Source organism: Bacillus rossius, chromosome 2 (genome assembly GCF_032445375.1).
Source record: "Bacillus rossius redtenbacheri isolate Brsri chromosome 2, Brsri_v3, whole genome shotgun sequence".
NCBI lineage: Eukaryota > Metazoa > Arthropoda > Insecta > Phasmatodea > Bacillidae > Bacillus > Bacillus rossius.
The window spans coordinates 1,325,117-1,337,991 of record NC_086331.1 but is presented as its reverse complement, the minus strand read 5'-3'; the positions used below and the strand labels follow the sequence as shown (position 1 = coordinate 1,337,991).

The window sequence follows — 12,875 nt, the reverse complement described above, 5'->3', positions numbered from 1 at the left end:
TTTATTTTAAAACCTACCTTAACAGTTTTTCACCCCTTTTGCGATTTAAATTCGAAAAAAAGTGAAAAGAAAATTATAGGCTCATTATGTAAGTTATTCATGCTTCCTTTTTTACTTCCAGCTTAATTTATTCCGAAGTTATGATTTATTATTAAAATAACTAACGCACTTTTCACCCCATTTGCGGTGGGATTCAAAATAAGGTAAAAAAAAAAAAACTCTAAGCTCATGAAACCTAATCGTGATGAGTTTCTTAACAATCGCTTAGTTTTATTTGGAGATAATATTTTTTACTTTAAAACCTATCTCACCCTCTCTTCACCCCCTTTGCACTAGAATTTCGAGAAAATACATAAAAAGTCACTGTTACACATTGTATACGTTATTCGTACTCAGTTTTTTTACACCCTGCTTGATAATAAAACAAAACCTACTCCCTTTAATTTCTTTAACGGTCAAATTTGGAAAAAAAATGGAGAAAAAAATACTATTTGCATCTCTATATCTATGTTTTTCTTTCCTTGTTTCTTACCTCTGCTTGAAGATTTGGAAGTATAAATTTTTATTCTTAAAGTAAAACATTTTATACACATTAGAGGTGGAATATCGAAAATTGTGAATTTTGGTTATTTGTCTTGGTATGTTTATTATTGATACAAAAGTAGAATACTTTGGTTTTCCCTGCGCCTGTTGCTGGTACGTGGTTTGGGATTTTCAGCCGCCATCTTGGATTGTGATGTCACAGCGTCGATATTGGATGACCCTGACCTTGACTTATGACCTTCACTTTAAATGTTTTTAAAACGTGGCAAAAATTGACTTGAAATTCGCTCAAGTTAACCAAAAATTCACCGAAATGACAAAAGAGTCCATATTTTAGGAAAATAATTGCCACGAAAATTTTTAAATAATTCTGACAATTCAAAAATTTCCATTACAGAGGGGAAATTTTCCATCAAAACTTCAAAAATAAAAAATTATAAACTCCTCAGTATGTTTTTGCCTTTATATAATTAAATGTCCCCAAAGAGGCTTAAATTTCTCATATAACAGCTTCCAGTAAGCCTCTGGAGGGGACCTTTGAACTTGATAACTATGATAATGACGTCACGTCTGTCATTTTATTTTCTAGAACTTTCCGCCAATTTTAAATATGACTTCGAGGAAGCCGTATTGTTTTCAAAAAATTTCCAGCATTTGGGATTCCGCCATTTTGAAATATTATGTCACGTCCGCCATACTGAAAATCCATAATTATTATCAAAAATCGGTTAAATTGTTAAACTTGATAAAAAAATTATAAAATTACAATATTATAAATATATAAATACACTACACGAAGGATCTTGAAGTCCTTGGTTGGCACCCAGTGAGAGCGAAACAAAGATGACTGGTTTTTCCTCCATGGATACTACCAGCAGACTGACCCCCTTGCCAACTTATATAAAGGAATATATATTATGCCAACCACTATGACACTACGACGGCCATCTTGGATCTGCAATTTTGTTTTCGTCTGATAGAGTTCGTTGCCGCAATATTTGTTAAATTAAACCAGCTAGAGTGCAGTGGTGCCAATCGTCAGCTGTCTTAGTATCTGCCATTTTGTCGGTTATTTTGGTTGCCACATGGAAAATCTGTAATTATTAACCTAGAAATACTGAAAAATGCAACAAAAAAAAACATTTAAAAAAATCACCTAATAATATAATGTTTGATTCGATGGATTTCAGTTCTTCATTCGATCCATAGTCGATGTAACGTTTTTTGGTTAAAAATTACTTATTTAATTGAATTTGCCATAACGTTCACAAAGTGGCTTTACTTACCAATCAACTAGCTTCCATTAAGCCACCGAGGTCAATTTGTCTGCCATCTTGAAAATCTGTAATTATTAAACTAAAAACTTAGAAATAAATCCCAAATATCATTAAAAAAAATCTCTTAATATGTTTTTGATTATTTAAGTTTACAATATGTATTCGAGAATAGTTTAACTGCTATAAATTTTCATTTGGCAAACCAATGCGATTGGTATGGCCTCCGATGTTGACGAATGGGGATATACGAGGGCTGTTTTTTTTAACTTCTATATGCTATAAAAAAGACAAATTTACATAAAACTATAATTTTACTACCGAAGGTTCATCAGGGTCTTATTTTTATATATGATCGCCAAAACGATCAAGCTATTTGTTATGTCGTAACACAGGCTTCTCGATGCTTTCTTCGAAGAAGTTGGCTGCCAGTGAAGAGACACAGGGCCAGCGCCTGGACGTCCCTTTCCCTCACGACACTACTGTGAGGCGGGTGGACTAATCGGGTGGCGCATCTCTGGCGATTTGTCTTGACGCGGGAGCCAGTGCGCCGCGCGATTAGTCCACCCACCTTACAGCGGCGTCGTGTGTGTGTATACCTAGCCTACTGTCTAAGATAGCCAAATAGTCAAATAGTTTTCGATTGATGCAGGAACAAAACGAACAAACAAACAGACAATCAGAAAAACAAACAAGAAATGTAAAACTTTAATTTTTGATTTTGAAAAATTGTTAATTGCAATTTTTTAATATTTTTTCCTTCATAATTCCTTCCAATGTACAGACGTTTACCTCGGACAGTTTTATTATTGTAGATTAGCGTCGATATTCGCGTAAACATTATGGAACAACACCAATCAGAGCACAGTAAAATGTTGCTGTAAAATGCTCTTTGTATGGCGATGGCAGGTTATGCTCTAGTACGAAAGGAGTAGAAAATAATGAATTGCTAGCAGCATGTGAAGAAAGGATCAAATACTTAAAAGACAATTGCATAAAATACTAGAAGTATTTTAATCTGTATCTTTATTTTCCTGTTATGAGCCTAGCGGTTGTTGTATTATAATTATCATACGATTTGACAAAAATTACAATACTTTCTCCAAGGGGTGGTAAGATTTTTCTTTTGAAAATATATTTAAGTAGGTAGTAGAAAGTGTTTAGTAAAAATGTTTACGTTAGTGAAACAAATTAATTGAATCTAATATTATGGGGAGGGCTTCTAATATGTATATTTATTTTACTGTGCTTTGTTAGATTAATTTTCATGTTATTTCCATTACGCACCCGCTAATTAGTAAATTAATTATACGCTATCTCATAAAGTATCAAACATATGTAAGTTTTAATTATTAATATTGAAAATATATGTACAAACTTATCTCTGAAAGTAAATAAGGACGTTTATTTGCCATTACTTATATTTATTGTAGTACGAAACTGAATTCATAATACCCGAAAATTAAACGTAAACGTTATTAGAACTAAAAGTAATGACATTTAACTATAATGCAAATAAAATTGGTGATGTCAGAAATTCAGCGCTAATGTGACGGTCTATGATTAACAGGGTTGCAAAATTAAAATATATTTTAAAGTTCCTTATATGATGGTTTAACGATGTAACTATTTATTACACAATGAAAGAATTTTCAATATTATTTCGGAAAAGGGCTAGAATAAAATTTCTCATTCGTCTACTAGCTACTAAAAAAAAATCTTCGAATTAAGGGAAGTTTCCGTGAATTGTAATATTATGTTTTTTTTTTTGTGGTTTAGGAAATGGTTTTACGAAGAAAATGGTTCCATTGATGAGGCTAGCACAATATGTAAAACTAAATTAATTATCTTACATGGTTTTAAGTTAATTGGATCTGAGCTTCTACCAAAATCAGTAAGCATGAAGTTCATGTCGAGTTAGAGTTGTAATTGTAAAATCGAATATTTGTAGTTTTCTAACATGTTAAGTGCTTGCAAATGTATTGGTCTATGTAACTAGTGGTTTGTGCACAGTTTTAATGCTTGAAATCACTTACCGGTGCAAATTGTGTAGGGAAATATCATTTGCAATACGAACAAGGGTTTTCTGTCTTCTGCAGTGAAGGAAGCTTCATGTAATTTCGACCATTTGCGTCCTCGCCTTCCAAACGCGCAGGAAATGCAAGAAGTTCAAACTTGATTAATTTTATATTATGCCTGTTTTTTAACGTAAATGACCAGATTTTTGGAATGACGGACGTGTATCTTAATTTACGTCAGAAAAACGTGCCTATGTATGTAATAATGAAGCACGAGAGAAAATTCAGAAATATTTTTAATTTTTAAGTAAATTTTATTTTCATTTTGAGTGATATAAGTGAGGATTGCATGTTGCCATGTCGCACACTTGCGGACGAAATGTGCTCACACGAGGAGCAAGGTCGCGTTCTCTAGATAAGAGTTCTAATTGTGATACTATCTGTGCTAGCTGCCAGTTCCCGAAACATCGCAACTGTCTTGTCATAGACTTGTTGTCGTTGTGTTGTTCAGATTATCTGTGAGGTTGCTGTTTTTCTGTATTTACTGTTCTTATCGCAGATGTCTCGCCGTTGTCATCCCATTGTGTTCGTATGTGGTGTAGTTCCTTCCGTGTAATTCTCTGTGCTGTCCGGGCATCTGACATTTGACATCGGCAGATATCAGCTTGTTCTCCGTGTGATTATGTGTTCATCTTTGTTATCCATTGACGTTTCTCTATGACTGGCAATTCTTGTGTCCATGAAACAGCTCTAGATCATGGTTCGCAAGAAACAACAAAGAACCTCCGCTCTGAGGTCGGTATTCCCAGACAGAGGCTGCGATAAATTGCCCATCACCGAACCCTTCCCAATTGTTTGGTTTATTAAGTGTCTTTATTTTTACTTCTTAGAACAATTTATTACATCACTTATTTAATCCTTAATATTTTATAATCTTAATTCAAAATATTAATAACATTTTTTTTTATTTTATGAATCAATACAAATAATAAATAATTTAATTCAAAATAACCGATAGTACCAAGTAAGCTTTAAGTTTCAATCACACTGTGATTAAAAACATTTTTCAGAGCTCTTGGTCTTATAGTAGCTATGTGTAAAGTGTGCTTAGAGAGTTGGCATATTTGATTGCAGTAGGATATATAAATAATATGGGAACGACAGTTCAAGGACTTTTGTCTTCTCTGCTAGAAAAATGTCATATTAGTTTGAAAGATATGGCAAGTATCGACGAAGAAGGCCTCGAGTTTCTGATACACTTGGCTTATACATATCTGGCACTGGACAAGTCTTGGCTGAAATGTATTTACAAATGTCGAAATAGAAGGCATCGTGGTTCAGATTCGCTTGTCTTATATGCTTTACATGTGACATGACATGTTTTAAATGCATGTCAAGTAATGTAAAACACTTCCATTGTAGGCATAGTGATAGGATAATTATTTCATCAGACAGTTGTCTTGTATAATGCAATTTTTCGTAGTGAGGATGTTTAGTTGAACTATTATTTTGGAGTCTAAATACCTTTTTTAACGATCAAGGATCTAACCAAGGACTAAAATCAATCGAATCAGTAAGAACATTAAAAAGTGATATTTTGATGATTTTTGAATTTTTCCCGCATTTATAGGATTATAACTACAGATTTTCAAGATGGTGGCCAAGATGGTATCAACGTCTTACTGGCGGTTGATGGATGAGTTTTTTTTTACCGATTTTAGGTCTCTTCACTATATTTAACAAATTAATTAATTCTTTTTACCTAAAATTATTCCTCTTGTATGGAGCAAGGATTTAAATAAGGATGGATATCTAGCGAATCAATAATTATATTAATAGGCCAATTTTTGTTATTATTTTTGGTATTTTTCCCGAAAATTTCTAGGTTAATAATTCAAGATTTTCAAGATGTTGGAAAAAATGGCTAACTAAGTAGACGATTCCATGCTTATAAATACTACTGCACTCTAGCGGGTAAAATTGAAACCAATATTGCATCAGCGCACTCTGGAGGAGGATGTGTTGTACTAAATGTCACTAGCGCTCTTAGAAGCAAGTACTGAAAACAAAGATGGCGGTAGTGCGCTCTAGCAGATGGTGTGTGCACTATATGGTATTTTAAATATCGTAATAACATGTATTGAAAATAAAGATGGTGGCTCGGCTTGCAGGTGATGTTATTATTGTTTCATATTAAGAATGTCCAAAACTGTATATTAATAATTATATATATGATTTAATAATTAGTCTGGTAAAGTTCTCGATGGCCGTATGGTCGACGGCGTATGTTTTAGATATAACATAGAGGTCCGAGCTGTCATGGTTCAACTCACATCGGTTCTAATGTATTTTGTATAATAAATTATTTTTAATATGTTGATAAGTGCCTTAACAACGTTTTCAACCTCCAGAAGAACAAAAATAAAAGATGGTGGTGCTGACGTCATGCAATATGGCGACCTCTAGCAGACGAAAACAAGTTGGTGGTTGTAATGTCATAATCCAAAATGGCGTAAAGTTCTACCATAAGGAAAAGGGCAACGATCGTGAGTGGGCACTCGATTAAATGATGGTGGACATGACATTATCGAAGATGGCGGCCGTGGTCAAGGTCAAAGGTGATTTTCAAAGCTCAAGGTAAAATCTCAAGTTCAAAGGTCCAGATCAAAATTCAAAGTCATCCAATATGGCCGCCGTGACGTCAGATGGCGGACGGTCATTGACTTCATACTTAATCCTGGACCTTGGATCCTGGCGCCGGAGCCCCTCTACTATACTACTTTGTTTTTTTAAGGTTATTAAAACAGTAATTTAATTGATAATACTGTTTATAGACAATTCACCAAAGTTATAATATGAATTCAACTATGACAGACAAATTGAGAAAACCACATTCTTTAAGACACGCGTGTCCACTCTCATTAATTTAGGATAACAGCACCTAAAGGTTCCTGGTGGATTTCTACTAGAAATCTGAAGCTTCGCTAATAAACTGAGTTATGCCTGGAGTCGTTAACACACCATTAACCCTCGCCTCATAAGCGTGTTGCTTCAGCGATAAGGTATTTATATACTGGAGGTCCGAAATGTTGATTAGAATGTCTTGCAAAATAAGTGCAAAAGCTGTTTGACTTTCAGATACCGTTTCTCCAAGTGTGGTGCAATTTGTCTTGGAAATATCAAACAAACAAAGATCAAATGTCAAATAGAAACTTTAACGTTGCAAAACAGTTTATCTCTGTCCACTGTACGCACATTTCACAATCGTAAAAGTGTGTTTTTCCCCTTTCAATAAGAATAGGGACGCTTTACATACTTAATATACTGTAACTATTTAAATAGTTGTGATAACACTTTGGAGGAGATTGCTAACCATCTCACTGCAAAATATTTGAATGTTATTTTATTGCTATATTACTATTGTTTTCGATGGCCTATTACGTCTGGCTTATTGATTAGGAATAACAAGGAATTCTAAGCTTAAGGGCCTGCCTAATCGAGCACTAATGCATGAGCTGTTACTTATGTTTCATCGGGAATAATACATTATTTTTGCCCTAGATGAGTTTAAGTATCATTTTATATTCCTTGTGTGCCAAGTATACCCAAATCACATGTTAAAGAAGTAAATTAAATATATAATTTTCCTATTGTAGAAATTTTTTCTTCACAAATACTTTTCAAGAAACTTATATTCAACCAAGACTATTCTTATTTAATCGCTATAAAGGTTTGCTCACCGCCTGAAATCGCGGAGAAAAATGAGTTGCCAGAATAACCCAAGACGTCCGCACGTTCAAGTCATTGGTCTGTGTACGCATCGGCCTACTCACTTCGACTCACACTGATGTGCCCCAAGCCAAGCGGGTGCTACAGCAAGTAGTATAGGAATGGGACTCCGAAAACAGAGTCCAGGGTGAGCTGCTGGTGACGATGTCCACCATCTTGAATTGTGACGTCACAGCGGCCATCTTGGTGTCAAATTTACCCCAAAGGGGGTCTTCGATAGACATAGAATTTGGATTTCGTCTTGCATGGCAGTATTTATCATCTGTCTAAAGACATAGTGATCGACTGAATAATTAATTTTTTTTTCTTTAACGTCCACCTGATTGTGTTACTCAGTTGTTTTAAGACCAAATCGTCTGAGTAATGAAATCTTTTTTCTTCTTCTAAATTTCACCTGATAAGAAATATCGTATGTGATGATTTGGTAACAGAAATTCAATAAATAAACGAAAATCTGAATGAAATGTCTCATTACGAAAAAAAATTAAAGTAAGGGATTGATTTCTTAGGAATGACCAGAAGCACTTGGAGAAAACAAACAATATACTGTCAGATATAATCAGGAGCACACTGAGAAAACCAATGCACTTTTTGCTAAATGAACGTCAGTGTTCAGCAAGGAGAGAGTTCCAGCAGTGAGCGGCGAAATGGCTCCAGTACCAGCCTGGATAGCTAGGAGAGGGTGGACAGGCCTCGACCGAACCACGGGTATTCTGGACCCGGAATGTAGCAGGAGATCGGTATAAGGCGTCAGTAGTACTGGGTTCAAGGGTTTGGGACTCAGTCAACTGTCTGGTTAGCCGATTCCCGATTGCGAGTTCGGCTTGATCCGTACCCAGCCCATGTGGGTCCTGAGACGAGAGCCCCGAGTCAACAAATATGGATATGAAGCAATTCTATCCAAAGTAAATCGAAACAAAATTACAACATTACCCTGGTATGGCAATTGGCTAAGAGAGGTGAAGTTAACATCATTGTTGGAGCCAGTTGGAGTCATGTAACCTCGTAGCCTCGTATACTTGTAGCCTCGTAGCCTTGTAATCATAAACCCTCGTAGACTTATAGCCGTGAAGCCTCGTAACCTTATAGCCTCGTAGTCTTGTAGTCTCCTAGCCATGTAATTTTGTAGTCTTGTAGCTTCGTACCAATGTAGCCTCCGAAGCCTTGTAGTCTTGTAGCGGAATGTCGCTGGAACTGTTGGAGCCAAAGAGAGTTGAAGACTTGAATACTTGTAGCTTCGAAGCTTCGTAGCCTTAACGCTTTTATTTTGGTAGCCTCGTAGCCTTGACGCTTTTTTAGTTTCGTAGCCTTGTGGCCTTGTAATAACCTCGTAGATTTGTAGCTTCGTTGTCAAGTAGCCTTGTAATCTTGTAGCCAAATGTTGCTGGAGTTGTTGGAGCCAAAGACAGTTGGAGTTTTGAATACTTATACATATTCTCATAGCATTGTAGCCAAATGTTGTTGGAGCTGTTGGAGCCAAGGACAGTTAGAGACTTGAATACTTGTAGCTTCGAAGCCTCGTAGCCTTGACGCTTTTAATTTGGTAGCCTCGTAGCCTTAACGTTTTTTAGTTTCGTAGCCTTGTGGCCTTGTAACCTCGTAGACTTGTAGCTTCGTTGTCAAATAGCCTTGTAATCTTGTAGCCAAATGTTGCTGGAGCTGTTGGAAGCCAAAGACAGTTGGAATCAATGACAGTTGGAGGCATTGTAGCCTACCGTAAATAGGCGATCGTATCCTAGCGAGTTGAATGTTCGTGTAAATATACATCCTTTCCATTAAATGCACATTGTTGTTATAAACTGTACAACCAAGCTAACTAATGATAACGAGGATGAGTTTATAACATCGAGAAAGTGGAATGAAGGTAAAATATTTGACGAATATTATGCTCTCTAAGAACATAAAAATGCTGATCCTACCAACATTAATTATCCCAGATCTCACAAATTACTTAAATTAAGATGGAGAAGGCATTAAAAATAAAGTGGAAGAATGAGGTTCTACTTACATGGGAAATTAAAAAAAAAATAACCAAATTCTAGTCAGCCCCGTAAACTTGGGAACAAAATAGAAATACCTGATGCTGACAGGATCAAAAATTTGGAAATGAGGTGTTAAAATAAAATGAAAGGATTCTGATCATGGCTATGGCAATGCTGATTATAATGATGAACATCGTTGTGATGATGACGTTGATTTCTACTATGAGGCTGATGATAGTGGTAAAGACTCTATGGGACTACAAAAATATTAATAATAAACGTATAATGATGCTGGCAGCAGCTGAAGAGATTGATTACTAATCGTGAAATGATCCGGACATATTTATCGACAGGTTAGACTTCTATTTGCTTCTCAAATGCTGATTTTTTTCTACCACCAAAGGAACATGGACTATTCTTCATGAACTAAGAGGCGTGGGCTACATATAAATGACGTGCCTGATAAAACTAGTTATTTGGAACTGTTGGAACAAGAAATTGTATCTATTGAATCTAGTTGGAGCCAAATGCCATTGAAGCTATTTGGAGGCATCGGAGCTAGTTGTAGCCAATTGGAGGCAGTTGGAGCTATTGGAGCAGCTGGAACCATTGGAGCAGTTGGACCTATTGGAGCCCGACATTGGAGCTATTTAAGCTAGTTGGATTCACTGAGGGCTAGTTGGAGTCATATAGTAAGTTAAAAACCACCAAGTATGAATCCAATATGGCCGTCATGATGTCATGCGGTTTGGCTTTGTATAATAACTTCCTATTAGAGGGGTGGATGGTCAGTCTTCTGGTAGCCTCTCTGGAGGAAGGAGCTGTTGCAATTTTTAATTGAATGACTTCACCGGGTTTAACAGAAGACTCCAAGGTCTTTGGTTAAGTTTCTTTTTTATTAAACTTTTTAATAACATATTTGTTAAATAAATTTTATGTTTTTCAGAATTTAAATTAAAAATCACGGATTTTAAAAATTGCTGACATGATATCACAGTTCAAAATGGCGTAATCCAAGATGAAGGATATTAACAGAAAAACAAATGTCGGAATCCAATATGGCGGAATGTTCTAGAATTCAAAATGGCAGCTGTAATGTCAGCATCCAATATGGTAGACAGATTCAATCAAGACCAAGGTTTAAAGGTCAAGTTCAAAGCCCCAGCCACTCTGGAAACATTTAGTTATTTGAAAAGTAGAAACACTTTGAGGTTTTGAAATTTTTATTGAAAAAAAAATTTTTCTTGAAAATATAAATGTTTGAATTTTCAGATATTTTTGATATATTTGGTGCAAAAGATTTCCTAAAAACTGGATATTTTGAGTCATTTCGCCAATTTTTGCGTCAATTTTGGTAAATATTTGGCAAATTTTAAAGATAAAGGTCTAAGGTCAAGGTCAAGGTAAAGGAATCCAAGATGGCTGTGGCAACGTCACAATCCAATATGCGGACAGATCCTTGACTCAACCCATTTCTACAAGAGAAACCCGGGGTCCAAAAATACTTATATATGCTACTGTTGTGTTCCAACATTTTCAAAATCATTATATATTCCTTTTTTGTTATATGTCGAAATTTTATTTAAGTACCTAAATTTAAAGTATCAAGTTATTTCCCACCAGGTGAGACAAGATTAGCATTTTAAAAATATTTCTTGAAGTCATGTTCATTACTTTAACATAAAAAAAAACTAATCGTTGTCTGTTGTCTGTGATGCGCTCATGAGGCGAGATGAGTGGGTTCGAGCCCAGCTCCCCGGCATAACTCATATGTATGAGCAGTGAGTCGGACGCCAAGTGGTTCGGTGCCCACTTCAAACTTGGAGCATAAAACACTACAAAAAACAATCCAAGGAACACCTCAGCTTGCTCCGTTCTCTGTGGTTGAATGTTTATATTATAAGTTTGCGCGATGTGTAAAATGTTAAAAATAAATGCATAAAATTACTAAAGATTTCTTTGGTATTCATGTAAGTATGTTAGTTGATGTAATTTTATGATAAGCAAAAATATCATTTTAGATAGTGTTTAAATATGTGATCCGATTTTGCGCTTAGTCAGTACTTAAAAAAAATAATAAAAAAATCCATGTAACCTTAACTATAAGTGCAAAAATCCAATCTCGAAGAAACATCTTGACAAACTTAAGAATCAGTTTCATAATGCGACCGTACAGTGGCTTAAGTGACTAACTTGACTGATACGTGAATCGCATTACATTGTAGGTATTTGAAACACAAGGTTGTACAAGAAAATTATAAAAATGGTTTTAATTTTTTTAAAACTTATTTGCTGAAGGGGTAAACATTTTCGAGCGTTACAAAAATTATTTTTGCACAATGGAAAATAGCATAGGTATGTGGTGGGGGGACTGGGAGAGGAGGGGAATAGTTGGGTACGTGGTGGGGGAACCGATAGGGAAGACGGCAGGGAAAGGTAGAAATGACGCAGCATACTTGCGCTCTTGAGATCTTACACTCTCGCGCACTCGCGCACTTGCGCACTTTCATGTGCGCGGATGTTTCTAGGGGGTGGACGTCGCGCTATCCCCACTCCGGGGCCGTTGGTGCGGGCGGAGATCGCTAGAGCAGCCTTGAGCGGGCTCCACGTGGTTGAACCCCGCCATGCTGCAGGGATAGGCGGGTCACGGCAGTAGGAACCTGCCTGCGCCTGACGCCAGACGACTTGCTGGCATCTAGTAAGGGAGTGTTTGGGCAGAGGGCGACACAACAGGGTTTGAGATTATTGTTGTGCACCGTGCCACGGGCCATATTCACAACAAAATATTGTGATATCATGTATGTATTATTAATTTAATTACTTGTGTAAATCAGTATTGTTAAACAGTGTTATGTAAGTATTGTTTTAGGTGTGTAACTAAATATTTCTGCTGATATAATGCTTTTCACGCTTTAGTTTGACATGGGTAATTATTTGTCACGAATGATTATTTTATTTGTTAAATCACACACCACAAGTGTGTAAATATGTTAAGTCCAACTACGAGGCTTGAATATTTCTCGATCGGATTGTAGCTGTGGGCGACTGTGGCTCAACGAAGTAGCATTCAGCTAGGTCCTATTCGTATGCCGTGTTGTCGCTTTCACATGCCAGATACCTACCTCAAACTACACACTTCCATTTGGGCAATTAGTTAAGATGCATTAAGTACCAAATTATTGGTAAGCTTCAAGTTGAAGAATTATTTGAAATCAAAGTTTGTTTTAAATGTACGAGAAAATTTTTTTAATTCAAATAATTTACAATTT

At 36.0% G+C, this 12,875-nt stretch overlaps 1 long non-coding RNA gene across 1 annotated transcript in view; it reads left to right on the top strand.

Annotated features, from left to right (window-relative positions):
• Nucleotides 1-12,875, top strand: part of LOC134529020 (uncharacterized) — a 27,183-nt gene extending 14,308 nt beyond the window's left edge. Inside the window, exon 3 of the long non-coding RNA XR_010074435.1 lies at nucleotides 12,135-12,875. This is a non-coding gene — a long non-coding RNA (uncharacterized LOC134529020). The remainder of the gene's footprint in view (nucleotides 1-12,134) is intronic.